The sequence below is a fragment of the Amblyomma americanum genome, chromosome 4 (genome assembly GCF_052857255.1).
Source record: "Amblyomma americanum isolate KBUSLIRL-KWMA chromosome 4, ASM5285725v1, whole genome shotgun sequence".
In the NCBI taxonomy this organism is placed as follows: domain Eukaryota; kingdom Metazoa; phylum Arthropoda; class Arachnida; order Ixodida; family Ixodidae; genus Amblyomma; species Amblyomma americanum.
The window spans coordinates 146,638,761-146,658,737 of record NC_135500.1 but is presented as its reverse complement, the minus strand read 5'-3'; positions in this window follow the sequence as shown (position 1 = coordinate 146,658,737).

The window sequence follows — 19,977 nt, the reverse complement described above, 5'->3', positions numbered from 1 at the left end:
TCGAATGACAAAGGGGTTCTTCCTTTGTTTAGGTTGAATGGCAAGTGCACCAAGTGGTCTTTCGGAGTTAAAATAAACGGCATAGAAACTGTCGAGATAGGTTCAGAGGAAGCGGTGGAAACATTCCAGGCGGCGAGGATTTTCTGACATTTGTCACGGGCGAAGCTCCAGGATATGGAGAAATATCTCCGCTTCTGCGCGACGCATAGTTATCCTCGTAGAAGGGTAGGATATGCAACGGGGCCGGGGATATGAAACACTCGGATATTGATTGACGCGGCACGATGAGAGATTCAACAAAGAATGAGTGGTACTCGGAATGCACATGGCAATAGGGGCTCCTCTTTTCAAGGAACGCTAGTCTTAGCAGCAGAGGCAGGGATTCGACGTTGCTCGTAACCGGCATCGTCGTGATCCTGTTCCTGGCATCCGCCAATATGGACACTGCCCTAGCGTGATATCCCGCGAACAACATACAGAGGGCCATATGTGTCCGAACACTAACCATAGGCGAGTCAAGTTCGTATGGGATTAGAATTCCTTCGACTTACTATTGCGTTCCTCCGCTCAGAGCATTTTGCAACGCGTCTTCTGAGGATGAAACCTTCTGCAGAATACGGTGGATCACAACGCCACCTACAAGAGGCTGCAATGCAGAAGCTGTTTCTTAGGTGATAGGACACATTCCAGGAGGCTTTCAGCCACAAAACACCAAACAAAAAGTACTGTGACTATTGAATGCATGCATGCGTGGTTATGAGATGGTCAAAACTCTGTTTAGTGACGCATGATAAAAAAAACGCACTTCTTGCCTTCAACTTTTCAGCTAAATTATGCATATGTAATATCCCTACCAGGCATATTTTGTAGAATGGCTGCCAGCAAGGTTGTTATAACTGTGGTGTATCTGACATAGTGGACTTAAACTCCGCCATTTTAGCTCCGTATTTATCAGTAAAAAATTTGAAAGGCAAAGTAAAGCCTCTTTACACGTTAGCCCTTTACCGAAACGAATTTGCTGCCTCTTTGATGCTCCGCCAAACTGTCTTTCCTTATGCGCCATTATAATTGCACATGCGATTGTTGTAAAGTAACAGATGCACTGCGCATGGGAGTAGAAACTTAATATTTTTTTTCGAGTGGACGACTGGGAGAAATTTTTGATGGCAAGAATAAAAATGCAAAGTGTCCAGCAGCACGGCCCATTCCAATATGTGCGAGAGTGCTTACTCAACTAGGTGCCCTCATTGCAAAACTGACTAATTACCTCAAGCCTTCCTTTCGTTTATTTTTATCTACGAAACAACATACATGCGAAAGCAAGGTATTGCCTATGGATCCTGATAGCTTGTGCAGCTGTCTTTTGCGCAATACATGCCTAAAACATTATAGTTCCATTAGAAGCCTTCCACTGTGCTCCCTATGCTGCGGCATATTCAGGGAAATTGCCATTTTTCGTACAGAAGAACGCTGCGCGACCATCATGCGCAGAGCGAATGAAATTACAACCGTGCAAAGATAGAAAATGCAATATGTGTGGGGTGGTCACGAACCCCACGTGTGCAAGGAGGTTTTTGTCAGTACCAACTTCGCGGCAGGCATCGAAGTATGACTGGCAAGTGGTGCTAAGCTGTGAGTGTTTCGGGACATTGTAGAATTGGTGTTCAGGGACCGTGAGCAGCGAACTTCAAACAACAGCATTACCAGATAGCATTAGGGGATGATGTATGCTCTCTATACTGAAACGAATAACTATTAATGGAGCGGTGCAGGCTGGAGGTTATTTTACGGTACACAATGAAGTATTGAGATGAAAATAAACGAAAACGAAAAAAATGATACTATTTCGATTCGCCGGAACCAGCTAAGCTACAGTGTAGAAAAGCTTTTCTGAAAAACAGACATTTTTTGGAAACTGGCCTGCCAGAAATTTTATGTTTCTAGCGTTCTTTTTTTAAACATGTATTTTCTGCTTTCACCTACAAAACAATTCTTTTTCAATTTCTGTTTTCTGTTCAACATTTCTTGCTATTTACCAGACCTTCTTGTTTTTATATATTATAATTGGTTTTTGGGGAAAGGAAATGGCGCAGTATTTGTCTCATATATCATTGGACACCTGAACCGCGCCGTAAGAGAAGGGATAAAGGAGGGAGTGAAAGAAGATAGGAGGAGAGAGGTGCCGTAGTGGAGGGCTCTGGATTAATTTCGACCACGTGCACGTGATCTTTAACGTGCACTGACATCGCACAGCACACGGGCGCCTTGCCGTTTTGCCTCCATAAAAACGCAGCCGCCGCAGTCGGGTTCGAACCCGGGAACTCCGGATCAGTAGTCGAGCGCCCTAACCACTGAGCCACCGCGGCGGGTCCTTCTTGTTTTTGGAACACTGAATTTCGGTGTAAAAACATTTGTTTTCCGGCATTTTGAATGTGCATTATAGCTACAGACGGTTCAGGGATTTTTTTTGTTTCAATAAAACAGCTAAGAATACACTCAAACTATGAAGCTGGCAAGTGCTTTTAATCGCGCCGGAACTTTCCGTTCCAGGCAGTGTTGATTCTAGCATGCTCCTCAATGGTATCACTTCCAAATATCAACAACTCTTGTACCTCTCCTGGAAGTAACGGACGGTTATATAAGTACAGTGCAAAAATATCTAAACAATTTCAGTCAGATAATGATCAAGAAATATATTATTAGAATTAATATTTATTACAGTGCACGTCAATCCTCGTTATAAATCCCGAGATTCCAGTTACCTTTTTCAAAACCTGGAAGTGTCTGATTTTCGTCTAAGGACAATATATACTGGTTGCTTGTATTAGCGCTTCTTTGTTCACCTAGCTATTACGCATGGTAACACTGCATATCATACAGTACAAGTCGCAAAGTAACAATTGATTTGTGGGAGACTCTCGCAATAAATCATGATTCCAACACAATGCATTTGAATACGCAGAAGTCCTTCCGAGCCGCTATCTGAGAAACTAAGGTTTGGCCTCGAATGGAACATTTAATAAACCTAAATGCGGCCGCCAACAAGTAAAAGTCGTCTGGCTAATTAGAGTACTCCACGCCCATTGTTTGCGCTTTTGCTGAGCACTCTGCAGCGGGTGTTTAGGTGCGGGCATTCCGCAGTGATACTGGTGAATTCGCGCCACTGCCACTGTGTCGCACGCCCGCAGGCGCTCTAAAAACGGGAGGAAAGTGTCACCGTATGCAGGACTAGTCTCGTCTAATTTCACAAAAGGCGCGTCGAGAGAGCTCTTTGGCGTCTACCGCCGTCCTGATTTGTCGAATATACAGCATACACCTCCCACGTCACTTGTTTCCTTTTATCGAGTGGAGAGGCCAGAGGCGCCTAAGTGCGTTCAATGCTCCACGCGCTTTCATGTTTCCTTTCATACTTCACGCATCTCCACTCATATTACAACAGCGACCACAGACTTCGAACCTTCTCAGCACTCGAACTCACGGATGAGGCCTTTCTAAATCATCCGTGTCCTCGAGTGCGGTCGTGAACACCGCGCGAAATATTCACATCAATATAACGGCCACTAAGGCAAACATGGACGAGTGCACTCGTGCACAAAGTGTTGTCCTGTGGGCGGCGACAACCATTAAAATGGGGCGGGATCGGCCGTGACATAGACATTAGCAGCTCCAGCAGGAAAGAATTCAGTCGCAAAACGAAGTGTATGGCGTTATATATGCCAGATTTGAGGATTGCGCACAGCTTATGTTATTTCGGAGATAGCCCGATCGGCAAAGGCAGTAGTGAACGCACATGCAAGAAAGACGACCGTATTGAACAATGCCGGCCCGCAGCAAAAAAAAAAAAAAGATGGAAGGCAGAACTCACTGTCTTGAGTGTTGTACTTTTCAAATATGCACTGATTTATAATGAGTGTCGTGCCTTTTAAAAGGATTTTTTTTTCTGTACCGGAGGGCCAAATGACTGATAGTTTGGGCGTAGCTGCTGAAAGAAAAGAAAACTGCTGTTTTTTTTCTGTATTATGTTTCTATTGGGGTTTTTTAGGAGATATTTTATGTATGACAGGCGAAATTTTCTGCTGAAGTATTGGCAAATTTTCACACATTTGTTTTTAAAGTGGATGCCTCTGTGAATTTTGAAGCCTTTTGTACGTTGCACCGTGTATTGGAAACATATATAGTGGGCAGTATTGCCATTAGCACTAATTGAAAACTGTTGTCGCCTTTCTGCACACTATTTAAACAACCTAAAAAAATGCATGGATGTCCTGAATCATTTCCTAGATGCATAAGAAATAGTCGCCTGCAGTGCGCCGAGAAGAAGCAAGATTTTTGTGATCACTGGCCGACAGACGATAGCCTTTAGCTTAGAAAAAATGCTCAGGGGCATCGAGCAAGAACACTTCAGCGTTCTCATATAAAATATTTTGCAGCGCCGGGCTGCAAACACGTCCAGTAATTCTGGGAACCGTTGGAACTGTGCGGTGTAGAAGGCCGATCACCGCAAACATATTATTAAAAAGGTTCATTTTTGAATTCGGTAAACCCTTCTGAAAGACTCTTGCCCATCAGGACAAGTACACAAAGTACTGGCATGTAACACTAGCGCTGCTTTGGAAGCCATGATCAATGTAAATTAGAGGATATCTGTGAATGAAAGATAAAATAATCAAGGAGTGACGAAAATTCTCAGAACGCTGGACAGCATTTCGACAAGAGAACTTGTCTCCGTCTGGGGTCGAAATAGCTAATGCAATGGCCTCTTCTTCCTGTGTATAATGTCAGCTCAACTTATCTTGCATTATATCTTGAAGCCTGCTGAACTTTCTGTAGGGTTGGTGACAGAGCATTTGAGGAAAGAACTGATAGAACGATGAGCAAATGCGTCGGCTTTAAGGGTGGTTAACTGTGCCAATATTTCCAAGTATGACGAAGGCAGAACACACACCATGTCCGCTTCTCTGTCTTCGTCATGGATCATTGATACCGACTCGCCCAAATTTCTGCCTTTGTTGCAGCAGAATGGGTAGAACCGGCAGAAAGAAAAACACATTCAAACAGACGTTGACGTACATCCCTGTCTGTCTGTTCTCTCTTTGCTTTGAACTCGCTCTACCAATTCTGTTGCAACAGCCGTGAACCGTTAGCTAATGCACGTAAATGTGTTCTGTGACGCTTTTATTCTACGGGTAACAATTTAGAGCGTTAAGTAACTGATATATAACAAAATTTTATTCGTTTTTCGTACTGTGATAATAACTGTGCAAATTACTGTTACAGGCAAGGCACTAGTTTGGTTTGCCGCTGCTGGCCTTATTCTTAGTTGTGCATATCCGACCGTTGGCGACGTTTACACCCCCCCCCCCCTTCTTGAGGCAAGATTCATTGCTACGTTACTGCCATCCCAGAAATCTCGCATAGCGAGCAGCTTACCTGGGATCAAACTAGATCTAGTGAAGAACCTCACAAAGCTATCGTGAGTGAGTAATAGGAGCGCCGTGCAGGTCTTCTGAAGAGTGCGCTTATTACGACGGTTCACAACGACTCCCATTTATTCTTAACCGCTCCCTGACTGTCACGAATATGCCCTCGTTTTCCAAACATTATCTCTCCCTGGTAGATCTAAAGCCTAAGGACCCGAAAATAATTAATGCCCAATAAAACATAATTGCGGAAGTTAGGTCAGCTTAGCAGGACATTTATTATGAGACAGACCTGCTATACTGACTACTCCAGGCACTAAGCAAGCCGCTCTTAGCCGCTTTATGACTTGCGTAAAAAACGTGTATTGGTCTTGCTGTGTATTTGTTCCAAAGCTTTGTTGTCAACAGGATTAACTTTTCCGTTACTACGGCCATACAGTGGTGAGGTTTGGACTGTTCCAGTATGCTAGAGGAATAAAACAATGTATTGGAAGAGAATCCCAAAACTTCATTTTGTATGAACATACACACGAGTACACACGCGCGTGCGCACGCACACACAGGCACACACACACACACGCACACACGCGCGCGCACACACACACACGCGCGCACGCACGCACGCACATACACACAGACACACACAGACACACACACACACGCGCGCGCGCGCGCACGCACATGCACACACAAGCATGTTATTGTTACATTAATGTTTGGGTAAGCAATGTTGATTTCCTTCCTGCAAGTACTATTGCGTACAAGTCTCCACGAAACGCGAAAGGAGATCTTTGTACGCGGGGTTTTTGCCAACAATCGGCGGATTTAAGTAACAAATATTTGAGAACCAAAGACCAGCTTTAACCAATATAAATACGGTCCGAAACCAACGAGCGTCAGCACAGATACGCGCTTTGAGTGTCTTTCAGAAGTGCCGGGGGCTTTTACCTCCGAGTCACTCAGAGTTTGAATTCCAAAGCATGATCAATGGCGTAGATAGGCAAATCAAAACGGTGGGTCCAAAAGGTAATATTCAGAAAAAACGGTAATTTTCAGCAGTCTCGGAAGGAAACAGCTCTTCACTGTTAGTAACAAGGTAAATAAGTCGTAAGTAAACACGCCTCCTTAGTGCAGGCAGTAAAATAACTACAAAAATAAGAATGGATGAATCACATTTGGCAGTTGACAAAGAATGTGAATGCCTATTTATCAATGTCCTCAAGATGAAAGTATACAGCAGATGTATCTTACCTATGCTCACTTAAGGTGCAGGAACGTGGAGCCTAACGAAAAGGGTTCGACTTAATTTGAGGAGAACGCAGCGAGCCATGGAAAAAAAAAGTTGTAGCTGTAACATGGCAGACAGGAATAGGGAAGAGTGTCTCAGAGAACAAAGGCGCATTGATGACATCTTAGTGGAATTCAAGACGAAGAAACGGTTGAGCAGGGCATGTAAAACGAGACAAGATAACCGGCGGTCGTTAAGAAGAACAGACTGGATCCCAAAAGAAGGCAAGTGTAGCAGGGGGTGGCAGAAAATAAGGTGGCCGGATGTTTTCAGGAAGTATGGGGGACAAGGTAGCTAAAGGCTAGCACAGGACAGGGTTAAATCAAGAGACATGTGAGATTTCTTTGTGTGACACAATTCGCATAGTCGCACTGATCATGTTGATGAGTGCATATCCTAACAAGCCATTTGTATTAAATATCTAATTATCCTGTATACACATGCTGAGCACAGTAAAATTCCTCCGCGGGTCAAAAAAGAAAAAAAATCCGGACATTGGTAAGTCCACCCCGAGGAACACATCTGGAAAGAGCGGTGGATGTAAAACATCATTATGAAAGGGTGTCAGAATGACAAGTGAAGGGCCTATCGGCTGCTCCAAGCCCCCACGGATCCGATGTGAGTTGCGGTTGGTTTTTATTAGCGGCGAGTGCAAAAATATCCTTGAAAAAAAACACCAAAACAAGCTAAGAGTCACAAGTAGTCGATGGAGCGCCACAATAACTGCGGCGTCCCTTGAGCGCCCTGGTTACTGTCGTCCACAGAAGCCGGTTAACCCTACCACTACTACTAACAAAAATGCTCAGAATGGCTGCGTCATCAAAGCACTCCGCAGGTTCCTCGAAGGCTCTCAGTGCAGCCCGTGTGCAGGAAACTGAGAGGGAGAAGTCGGTGGGTTTGCGTCTCAGCGGCCGCCACCGGTCTCGTCTTTCTTTCGTGGGTGCTTGTCTCATCACTGCTGCGCCAGCGCTAACAGCTTGGCGGGACGTGCGGGAACCGCGTTGGAGAAAAGCAATGGCGCTGATAAATTGTCGGCGGGAAGACGTTACGAGTTGGTGCTCCTGCTGTACCTTCGCTTCTCTTTCTTGCGCTGGGCGTTTTTACTTTTTCCTAAGCGGCACAGCACGCTCCAATTGGACATAAATTGCCTGAAAAAGGCAGGGAAAAGGCGTTCTTCCTTTTTTCGTGATCCTCGGTTGTATCGCGCTGTGTACCATCGGGCTGTGCTTCATGATTCTTCGCTTATCTTCCCAGTTAGCCGCTCCTGTCATCTCTGATACGAAAGAGTTTATTTTATTTATTCGCTTAATTGTTCTGGTCGCTGCTGCAGCGATATGCGCTCAAGGCCGGGATTCTGAACCAAAGCTCTAGAACCGCGTATTTAATCTAATACAATGAGCGCAGAAACATAATCCGAACAGCGTTAGAAGAGTAAGGAATAGCGGCATGGTGACCTAAGCGAAAATAATCGCAAGGACACAGTTCTCATAACTGAACAGCCCTGCTAATATTTAACTTTCTTTGCTTTAAGAAATATTGAACCCAACCGCACCTTCGAGCTCAAAACAAAGCCCGGTTGCGCATTTACATCTAATCGCTAGCTCCATGGGAAACAGGACCTTTCACGCGATTAGTAATTTTTTGAATGCTTTGAGTCATTGTCGTTATTTCTATTCACGAAAGGCGACCAAAATCACCAACAGGCGCATGATGCACATTGTAAATCTTGATTAGCGGCAGTTTAATTATGCAGAAATGAGAGAAGCCACACATGAACCAAATCAATATGGTCGGCAGTAGATCTTAAGTCTCATATCTCAGTAAGTTAACCTCGAAAGATTCAAAATGACGGGGCTAAAAAGACCCATAAAAAAATGATGCTATCCAACGCGTCAGTGTCGTAGGGAGCAGCTTCGAGCAAAGCAGCCAGTGACGCTTCTGTCTTCGCTTCAACAGAGACTCTTAGAACAGGGTTACTCTATCGGTTAAGGGCACAGGGGAATAGCATGAGCGAGCGGGCATGCGCAGGACCGTTACTCGACGACAATTATAGCCCTGTGCCTGTGGACTGGCACACCGCTATTTTCCTATATCCCTAAACGATATGGTCACCCTATTTCAAAGTCTCTAATGCCAGAAGCAACATCGGGCGATCATATTCACCAGCGGTTTTTTTCAAACTGCTTCGCATCTTCCGAATCGCCTTACTGTACGTACACTAAGGTGTTCGTCCACCGGCATCCATCAGCGCTTATTACAGCTGAATGACCGTGAAGCCAGAAGGCAGTCGAGAACTCTAGTATTGCAGTGGTAAAACTATAGCGCTGTCCCTCTGTTAAAACACACTTCCATTGGTTTCATCTCAAGCAAAGCCTGCTTTCTGGAATTGTTTGCATTTCCATTCACTTTGTTATGTACATTTATGTGCAGATCTAAAAAGCAATCATCTTTGCAAAGTGAAAATAACAGGAGTAATGTTTAGAGAAAGCAAGAGAGCCGCGAAGGATAGGTTTTAGCATGGGTTAATGATATCCTAACTCAAAATTAAGAAGAGGAACTATATAGACATTGCCTAGACAGGCAATGCAGTGGACTCCGCTGGAGCAGCGGAAGGGATTCAAATGAAAGAGACTCTGGCTGTGGACGGCAAGGTGTCACGTAGAGATTGGTTTATTGGTTTATATGGGTTTAACGTCCCAAAGCGACTCAGGCTATGAGAGGCGCCGTAGTGAAGGGCTCCGGAAATTTCGACCACCTTGGGTTCTTTAACGTGCACTGACATCGCACAGTACACGGGCCTCCAGAATTTCGCCTCCATCAAAATTCAACCGCTGCGGCCGGGATCGAACCCGCGTCTTTCGGGCCAGCAGCCGAGCGCCATAACCATTCAGCCACCGCGGCGGCTATGTCACGTAGAGAGGCGAGATCGGAAGCTTAATAGGGATCAGATCGCTGGAAGCTGGCGCAGAGCCGGGCTAATTGTAGAATAAAGAGAGGGGACCGTTTCGCATGCTGCGGCTAGAAAGAAAATAGTCGCCCTAGTCGGTGACGCTGCAGTGCGATTTTCGGTCAGTGCTTTTACATGCAACGCCTACCCAGCGAATTCGGCTGGAGGGACATGCAAGGTTGCTTGAAATTCACATTGGCAACCCATGATTAAACGTGACAAAAACGCTGCACGTAATGTGTTGATGACGTTGTGACCGGCATATTTATAGATGCGAGGCAATATTTCTTATGTTTTTATCAGAATAAACAGTTATGCTTCCGCCGCTGAAAAAAGTTCCCACGTAACCCCACGCTGCACGCCGTTTCGGCGCTCCCCATTGGTCAGTCGCTCAGCGTACACACCGACGCTGCGACTGAAAACCAAACGGACGGAACCTCGATCGCAAGCCGTATGCGGCTAGACCGATGGCCCTCCCAAGTCGCGGACCTATAGAATTCTCAGCATCGCAGGAGAATATCGCGCGCAAGTGAAGCGGGCCAGAGGCATTTGTCAAGCAATGAAAAACACCAAGTCGCTGATGACTATGCGCCTAGTTAAACTGAGGGGCAGGCCCGTGTACTGTGCGATGTCAGTGCACGTTAAAGAACCCCAGGTGGTCGAAATTTCCGGAGCCCTTCACTACGGCGTCTCTCATAGCCTGAGTCGCTTTGGGACGCTAAACCCCCATAAACCATAAACCATAAACTGAGGGGCGCCGAGGAGGAAACAGCAAGGGCAAATGCACCGAGTTTATAATGAGATCGCTCACCACATGCATGATGACGCCTGGCAAAACGTGAACAGGGTTGGCAGTGGGGAAACATTTTGATCAAATTGAAGAAGGCTCCACGCCGTAGCCAGCAGCGTCTTGCACGCCCAGCCTCGGTGTTTCATTTAGAAGCAATCGCTACTGTCTTGGCATACTGCGACATGCGTTTATATTTTCTCCTCAGGATATATGTGTTCCGGACAGACCACTCCGACGTCAATGTTCTAAAGCGGGAAGGTTGTAGTCAGTGATCGGCCTCGAAATGCGCTCAAAGTAACCTGACCAGTTTTGTTTGACTATGGTTTGCCCTTTTGTCAACGAAAAGTGTTGACAAAGAAGGAGTATATGCCGTCGCCGCCGTCTACTGATTAGCAAACTATATAACAGCCTTTACTGGAAGGCAACTTCGGGGCCCGCCGCCATTTTCTCTCGTATTCAGCAGAGTTTTATAAAAGTAAGCTTCTTGTTCCTTCTGTAATAGCTATGTCCTTTCTTACTGCATAATACCTTCTTTTGAACTTACTGTTATGTACTTCCTGACCGTCAGAACGCTCGCTACGGTCTGTGAGTCGATAAACATTAGTGGGATCTGCCTTTGGTGCATGGCTCCTCAGTTTGTCGCTTTATCAGATTATTAGCCCTACCCTGAACTAGTAGATCACAAGTGATCGTTCCCGTCAGACAGACCCATGTCCGATACCAGAGCATAGCAAAAGTGCGCCACTCACGCCAAGCTATTGCCAGCATGCCAGCAAGCCGAAATCTGGCGTGTGACGAATTCAAGCGCCGTTGGGACAACACAGTTCACGATTTTCAAAGAAATTGGAGCCATCGTGCTGCCCACGCAGGTATACACTGTATCTTCGCGCTCTTAATCAGTCAGGCTGCACATTTTTATCCGCAGCAGCTTGTTTGTGCGCATCGAACAGTTTCTCCGTTTAAGTGGAAGTAGCGTCCTGCTGAGGCAGCTTGGCTCTCATGAGAGCCGAAGGAGAGGTTTTACGACGTGCCCGGTAAAGAATGTTTCCTCTCCTGTCGTAAGTGGTTGTAAACAGCGAGGTACATGGCCGCCTTCACCTGTCCGGGAAGGTCAGCATCGGAACGAGGTTTTACTGCTTCAGGATAGTAGGATAGTAGTCGTTCGACGCCTTGGGTGGTCATGTACTCTCACGCGCGGAATTAGCCTCGGTTTTCTCCGCACATTTGTGTCCCCCATTTCTTGTGCTTGACGCTTCGCTGCGCTGTCCAGTACAGGGACAGGTAAGCATGAAATAATTTTAGCTCCAATTTGCTCTAAATTCAGACGATCGCAGCCGCAAACAAACGTCCGCCGTTCATCGAAAGGGCACGATCGCTTACGGTGTGGCGGGAAACAAACGCCCACTCATAAAGCCTTGGAAAAGGACGTTAATGCACGCACAAACAATACGCGTTAAGAACGCACCCAGGGACAGTACTGCTTTCGCACTGCCACACGTAAGCAGTCTTACGTGTCTCTTCTAATTTTTTTTTCCGCAGATACCAGCCATAACTGCAAAGGAGTACTGAGAGGTGTAGATGCAGCTGGTTAGATTTGTTTTATTGCGTTTGTTCGGTAACAAGAACAAAAAATTTTAAATTTATTTTCTTGACTCTGCAATGCTCAATAGCATTAATTGATGCTGTGCCTGAGTCATGCTGAATTGCCTTACCCTATAATTGTAAGCTTTGGTCTTTGCAAATGTAGCAAATTAGATGCTTGGGCAAGATGGTGGCAGATCACTCTTTAACAGCGCGAACAAGACAAGGATGCAAACAAGTGGCGTACACAAGGGGCGCCGTGTGTTCCTCTCTCCTCTGCGGATCTGTCTTGTTCACAATGTTCAAGAGCGTCATTCTTGGACAAAGCTGTTGATTATTGGGATAGTGTAAGGTGCTGTTATGAAAATAATGATGGTACTGGTCCATTCTACCGACGCGTAGCAAAATCTTTGGTTGAATGTTTTGCATCGCTCGCATTTAGCCTTTAAGTCTGCCATAAGAAAAACAATGGCAAACCTTTTGTACCATAGGAAAAATGATAATAGCAAAACAGCGTAAGCCTGCTGCGGGGAGGCCTGCGCATATATTGATTGTTATAGTAAAATGTCACAACATACGAAAAAAAAACTGCGTGCATAAACTATTTGGGACTGAAAAATGCTTTTGTCGAGAATTTCTGGCTATGTAAGATTGATTTTGTCTCTGAAAAAAAGAGTTGAAATGTTGGAAATAACCAGTGCCCTTCCCAAAACCAATAATCCAAACATAGTTCTAAGTTTAAAAAACAGCGTATTGCAGACAAGAAAATGACTGTACACCAATCAGTAAAACATTCCTTTGTAAAAAGAAGACAATATAAAACGATAGCAAGAATAACGATTTATATTAAAAGAGTAGCAGAAATGAAGGCTGCCCTCCAGCACGATATATACATGAATTAATACGGCTGCTCAGAGTCTGACAGCACAAAAAAAGGGCTGTTCAAGCAGAGCAAAAGGTTCGGGAATGCTCGACACCTTGTAAATGGCAGCGTAATAGTTCAGTAGAACTCCTTTTGTTTAATAGAGGTGTTCCTCTTGTTTCCACACAATCGCCATGCGTTTAGATAAAAAAAATAATGGACCGCATATAACCTGCACAAGACGACCTGTTTACGATAGAGTGAGGTTCACTGAAAAAGCCTCTAGTCTAAAAAGAAGTATAGTTTTGTAGTTCCAGAATAACAGATGTATAGTCATGGAACCAGTAATTAGTGAATCCCACAATTTTATAAAACCTCACAGGAATAACTTTTTATAATTGTTGCTACTGTAACACCATATTGATGAGATAGCCCAATTTCTCCTTGTTAATCTAAATTAGACCGAAGCTCTTCATGTGCTGTTTTTTTATTTTGTAAGAGGACAGATAACCCCATTCACCAACACACTCATTCACGGCAGAAATGTTATGACAAGGCTGCCAATTCCGGGTCATGTAAAATGATTCGTCTATCTTAGTGAGCAAATAAAGTTTCACAAAATTTTTCTCTGTCTCTTTCTAGAAGCGCAGTAAGTACGACTGCCTGCAGAGTCAGGTGGTCATATTAGACACTGGGTAGTAAATGCGGTATTTAGAAAAAAGGGCTTTGGAAGGAAAAGCGGTTTCTCTCATGTTTCCGTCAGAATTCGCAGGCCGGATAATATCTGACCTGCCTAATCACTATGCAAATTTGATGACACGTTCTTTATAAATCTCAGTCTTTCCTCTGAAAACACACGAACATTCATGGCATTTTACTGACAACCGCATATGTTGCACATACAATTAATTTCAAATGCTAATTCATTTGAATGGAAAAGCCACTGAGCACTAATGAGAGCGCTCGTGTAGGCTTGCTTACCCATATTACGACTCATTGTGCAGTGACAAGGGTGGAAAGTTGGGCGAGTCGGAATCGATCCATGAGAAAAGGAGCGCGAAAACAAGGCGACGGTCGAAAACAACACACACACGAGCGCTAACTTCCGACTGAAGGATTCACACAAGACCGAGACGACTGAAACCTGAGTCTAACGACGAATGCATGCGCCAAAGCTGGGAAGCCGAAGAAATCAATAGAAAAAGATTAGCATAAGAGGATAAAGGGTATTACAAACCAAGGAATCACAATTCTTGTTTCGATGAGAATATAGAAGGCTGGCTGGCACACAGATCACTCAAAGTAGCTGTCTGTGCAGCCTTAATGATTCCTCAAGTCAGTTTATCTCTGCGTCTGGCAACAGAGCATTTATCTAGAAATGGCACCGACACCCGCACTCCTTGCAGTGCAAGGCCGGAATACTGCCCGTTAACGACTTCATTTTGCTATTGTTGTGTTCACGAAGCCTTTCGTTCAGGAACCTACCAAACTGTCCCACATACTGCTTCCTAAAGGATAGCGGGATGCTGTACTCGATTCCCTCTGTTCATTTAACAAATCTTTTCCTGTGGCAGGTGTTACACTGCAGATTTTGAGGACGTTGTTTGGCGGGCAGAGTTCTTTTGCATATAGCGCTCAGTTTATCTGGGGCTGAAGAAACAACATTAACATTTTCCTTCTTTCCTATTTTCTTTAGATTTTGCGACACACTATGTACATAAGGTGCGTTTGTGAGCCTTTTATATCCTGATCAAAACGAGAATTGAGATTCCTAGGTATGTATTAGTGTTTATCCTCTCACGCTTATCTTTTCCTATTCATTTCTTCGGCTTCCCAGATTTGGCGCATGCGCTCGTCGATAGGCTCAGGTTTCGGACGCCTCGGCTTTGTGTTAATCCTTCAGTCAGAAGTTAGCGCTCGGGGTGTGTGTTCTGTCTTCGTCCGTCGCCTTGCTTTCACGCTCTTTTTCTCACGCATTGTGCAGTAGTGCGCGCTCTACACGGCCCTTTCGAAATTGGACTGTGGACAAGATTACTACCCGCCGCGGTGGGTCAGTGGTTAGAGCGCTCGGCTACTGATCCGGAGTTCCCGGTTTCGAACCGAACCGTGGCAGCAGCGTTTGGATGAAGGCGAAAAGCCAAGGCTCCTGTGTGCTTTGCGATGTCAGTGCACTTAAAGGTCCCCAGGTGGTTGAAATTTTTCCGGAGACCTGCACTACGGCAGCTCTTTCTTCCTTTATCCTTTCACTCCCTCCTTTATTCGTCTTTTTAGTGCGCGGTTCAGGTGTCCGCCGAGATATGAGGAACATACTGCGCCATTTCCTTACCCCCAAAACCATTTTTTTCCCAAAATTACTAATGAGAGCTCTTGTGTAGGATTGCTTACCCACATTACGAGTCTTTGTGCAGTGGTGCACGCTTTACAAGGGCCCGGATCGAAATTGCACTGTGGACAAAATTAATACCCGCCGCGGTGGGACAGTGGTTCTAGTGCTCGGCTGCTGATCCTAAGTACCCGGGTTTGAACGCGACCGCGGAGGCAGCGGTTTAATAGAGCCGAAACGTAAATGCGCTCATGTGCTGTGCGATATCAGTGCACGTTAACGTTAATGTTCCCCTGATGGTCGAAGTTATTCCGAAGCCCTCCACTACGGCACCTCTTTCTTCCTTTCTTCTTTCACTCCCTCCTTTATCCCTTCCCTTACGGCGCGGTTCAAGTGTCCTCTGAGATGCGAGACAGATACTGCGCCATTTCCTTCCCCAAAAGCCAACTCTCATTTTTTTTTCAAAATTACGTTGGCCAAGACGCATTACAGCGTACTATCTGCAAAGACGCTAATTTTACGCGCCAGCGTATACAGCTTGTTCGGCCGAAAATCCGTCAACGTAGCAGTAGTCGGCACCGCGTGTAGAAAATAATCGGGGGCTGCGTAAAAAGTCGTATAATAATAATAATAATAATAATAATAATAATAATAATAATAATAATAATAATAATAATAATAATAATAATAATAATAATAATAATAATAATATTAATAATAATAATAATATGTTTTCGGGAAACGGAAATGGCGCAGTATATGTCTCGTATATCGTTGGACGCCTGAACCGCGCCATAAGGGAAGGGATAAAGGAGGGAGTTAAAGAAGAAAGTGGTGCCGCAGTGGAGGGCTTCGGAATAATTTCGACCACCTGGGGATCTTTAACGCGCACTGACATCGCACAGCACATGGGCACCTTAGCGTTTTTCCTCCATAAAAACGCAGCCGCCGTGGTCGGGTTCGAAACCGGGAACTCCGGATCAGTAGTCGAGCGCCCTAACCACTTAGCCACCGCGGCGGGTTCGTATCATGGTGGTTTGTGGTTCTTCTGATTGACGGCTGACTAGTGTGTGATAGGCTATGAGGAGTTAATGCAATTGATTAATGAATTTATTGTTTAAAGAAATAAAAAAATGAGCAATTGCGATGCAAAGGTGCCAAAATGCTCAGAGAGAGAGAAACCCTTTAATGAAGACGCAAAAAATTTCTCTGAAGTTTGAAAATTGCTGGCTTGCTACTCTGCGTGGAGAAGGGAATTAGAGAGGTAAAGTCAGAAGGAGAGGAGCGCGGGAAGGGTTAGATTAGAGAAAGAAAGAAAAAGGAGAGAATATAAAATGAGCCCATAAAATGCCTACTAAGCGGCATCGGCAAGAAATGAAGTAATTTAGGTAATGATTAGGTGCAAAGTCTGACAAATGGCCTAACAATGTTCTGCGAGAAAAATTCACGAGCGCAACTTTCTAGATGAAATTAGAGCTTGTCAAGATGTCCTGTACCGTTTAAGTACTCAAACAAACAGTTCACTGCATGTCTCTGTTGCCTAGGGCAGGCTAGGGGCCTAAAACAGGGAAGATCTTTTCCATGGGCTGCTCATAGTACGCACGCTCGTTAGCATACGTAGGGCACTCAAGCAGGATATGTTCCACTGATTTGATCGAGCCGTAGTTGTCACAAAGCGGACTGTTATTATTCCAAGCAAAATCCTACAAATTTTGGATGACTTTACGCGAGATTAATCACAATGCTAATGAAATTCGCTTGCGATACAGAACATTATCGGCTCAAGTGGCTTTCTTCTATCATATAAAATATAGAAGGTATTATATAATTAAAAAGAGTGACCTGCATACAAAAAAAAATTAAATTTACCAAGGATGGTTCATCGAGCCACTCATGCTTAGTCCCTTTTTTTTATTTATCACAGCAGTAATGTTCATTTTTTCTTTCACAAGTAATACTTCAATAGAATTGAACAGGGCGGCACACAATAGTTTTGCTAGCTATCAATGTCATTATATTGAACAAACTGAACCAGTTGGAGGTGCTGTTATGTGTGTATGGCCGACACAAAACATATTTTTTTTAGTGATGAGTGCCAAAATTTGGTTTACTCATCCCCTGGCTGGCAGTTTCTTTTTTTTTTATTCGTGCCTAGGAATGAATTTTGGTTACAGAAAAATATATTTTTGCACGTTCGTAAGCAACTTATGTGGAGGCTTAACTTTCCCAGCTGTTTGACCAAACGCACTCTAGCTGAGTGAGTTCCGAAACAAGAGGCGCCGCAGAGCAAGGAATTTTTCGCCTCTTTCACCACAACGCCGCAGTTTATTTTATACTCTTTTCTCTGCAATACTGGTGTAATGTTGCTGCTTGCGAAATATTCATTATTTCAGTGCAGTCTTTTCCAAGCTTACGAAAGACACGGGTAATAGATTACATTGGTTCCCCAAGATATATTACTGAAGCGGAAGGCGCCCGAATACATAAAAAAGGGGCAATAAACACACAAGCTCTTGATAATGCGTAGTTTGAATGAGCAGCAAGCATAGGCAGAGACTAGCTGTCTTAAAACTTAGGATGAAAACTGCACAAATAGGACTAGCAGAAATTATAGTCTCCATAAATCCTCTAACCCTCTAACATGTCTTGCGGCTTAACCGTCGTGAAGAAAAAATTACTGCACCCACAGGATAAGCAACATTTATTATTGTTTCTTGGGCAGTACTTAGGCAACGAAGACTTATAAACTGCAGTGACACCTAATTTATTCATTTGAAATTTTGAGTAATTTGGTTCAAACGCCACCTTGCCCTTTCTTTTTTTCCCTTTACTGGTTACACCTCGCCCGTGGGAAAATGAATAACACGAGTATTTTTGTTTTTTAACGCAGTTGCACTTGGGTATCGAGAATTACTGCCGAACTGAGGCAAACCGGCAGGTTTTTGTCTGGCATTCTCTATCGCTGCACAATTTACATATAAAGTGAAACGGACTCTGAAGCACGAAGCCAAACTATTAGAACCTTAGCTGAAGGTAAAATGCAGTTTAGTGTCTGGTAGCGCCACTGAAGTGCAGTCGTCGAAAGACTTCGCATAATCTCATCTTACATACGCAAAGAAGGAGAAAACTTTTATTCATCCCCTACAAAGAAAGGTGACATTCATTAAAGCCGTGAGCCGCGATCTTTGCGGAGAGCACGTAGGCAATACTTGCAATCGAAGCAAGGACATGTAAACATTGAGCTAGAGATAACGTGCTCTTTGTTCAATGACACGGCCAAGGCGTCAGAAGCAAGCACGAGAAATGCTACGCAGTTGTTGCTACCACTTGGAGTTGGCCAGCGAATAGAAACCAGCAAAGAAAGGAAATGACCCATTCCGATCAACGTACGTGCCTAACCACTATTTACGCGGTCAGAGAAGGCAGGAGGTGGTGGCAGCAGCAGTATGCGTGCTTCGACCTGCCGAGCACGTAATTCTCATCTGAGCACAATCGGTGTAAGCAAACCTACCAGTTTGACAAAATAAAGATCTCAGAGAAGTGAGATCGTTTCTCGTGATATCAGTCTCTCTTATGAGATACGTACACACCTTGGCAGTGCCGCCGTATGGGAGCAAAAAGAATGGCAGTGAGCTCGAGTCACCCGGATCAAGCAACTCTGTTCATATGGCGTCTAGATACGCTACTATCACCAAGTTGTCATCAGTGTTCTGAAGTAGTAAATATTATTCTTTTTCTACAGTAGTCTGTGTTTAATCGTGAAATAATTGAATACCGATAGCAAACCTTTTCGCAACTGCATCGACACTCGCTGCGGAATTTCTGTGGGGTTCTTATTACTACTAAGCAGAAGGGGCGACTAAGTTGTACTCAGCAGCGAGAGAATTGTTTGCGTATTGCAGCATATGTTGGCTATTGGGCTTTTTTTTCGAAGTGAAAGTATAATGCACAGGGATTATTTGTTTATTTAGAAGGAAACTGCCACAAAATCAATGATTCACTTCCGCAAAAAACGATAGAGGTTTATCTTTATGTTTATGGGGGTTCAACGTCCCAAAGCGACTCAGGCTATGAGAGACGCCGTTGTAGGGGGCTCCGGAAATTTCGACCACCTGGCGCTTAATAACGCGTACTGACATCGCACAGTACACGAGTCTCAAGAATTTCGCCTCCATCGAAATTTGACCGCTGCAGCCGGGATTGAACCCGCGTCTTTCGGGCCAGGAGCCGAGCGCCGTAACCACTCAGCCACCGCGGCGGCCAAAAGCGCATAAAGGCGCGTTTTAGGACGCGAAAGGTTTATTGCTTGCAATCTTGAAGATTTACAGGAAACATTATGTTCTCATTTTTGTGAATATGAGATAAAAAAAGGCAGCCTGACCTCTCGTGTAAGCGAGCCGAGTGAAGACAGGAAGAGTTTGATTTCAGACTTTAATACATTATGTAATGAACCTTCATGTTCCTAAGGCCAATTGCATTCAATCGATTATGCATACGGTAACCGCAGCCGTAGGCGGCAGAAAAAAAGCTAGGTAGGATGTAAGGTGTCTAATCATGATTCCCAATTACACTGCGTTACACTACACTGTTTATTTGCGCAATAACGGCGACCAAGATATTTTTGTTAGATGTAGTAGCGGTCGTCATTGCCATCTCGAACTGTGCCAGCATCCGGCCGTATATTCAGCAGAAGTAATAATAATTGGGTAAGCTGCTGTGGATTTGTTCTCAGATAATTTTAGCTCAATAAAGACAAGGATGGCGAA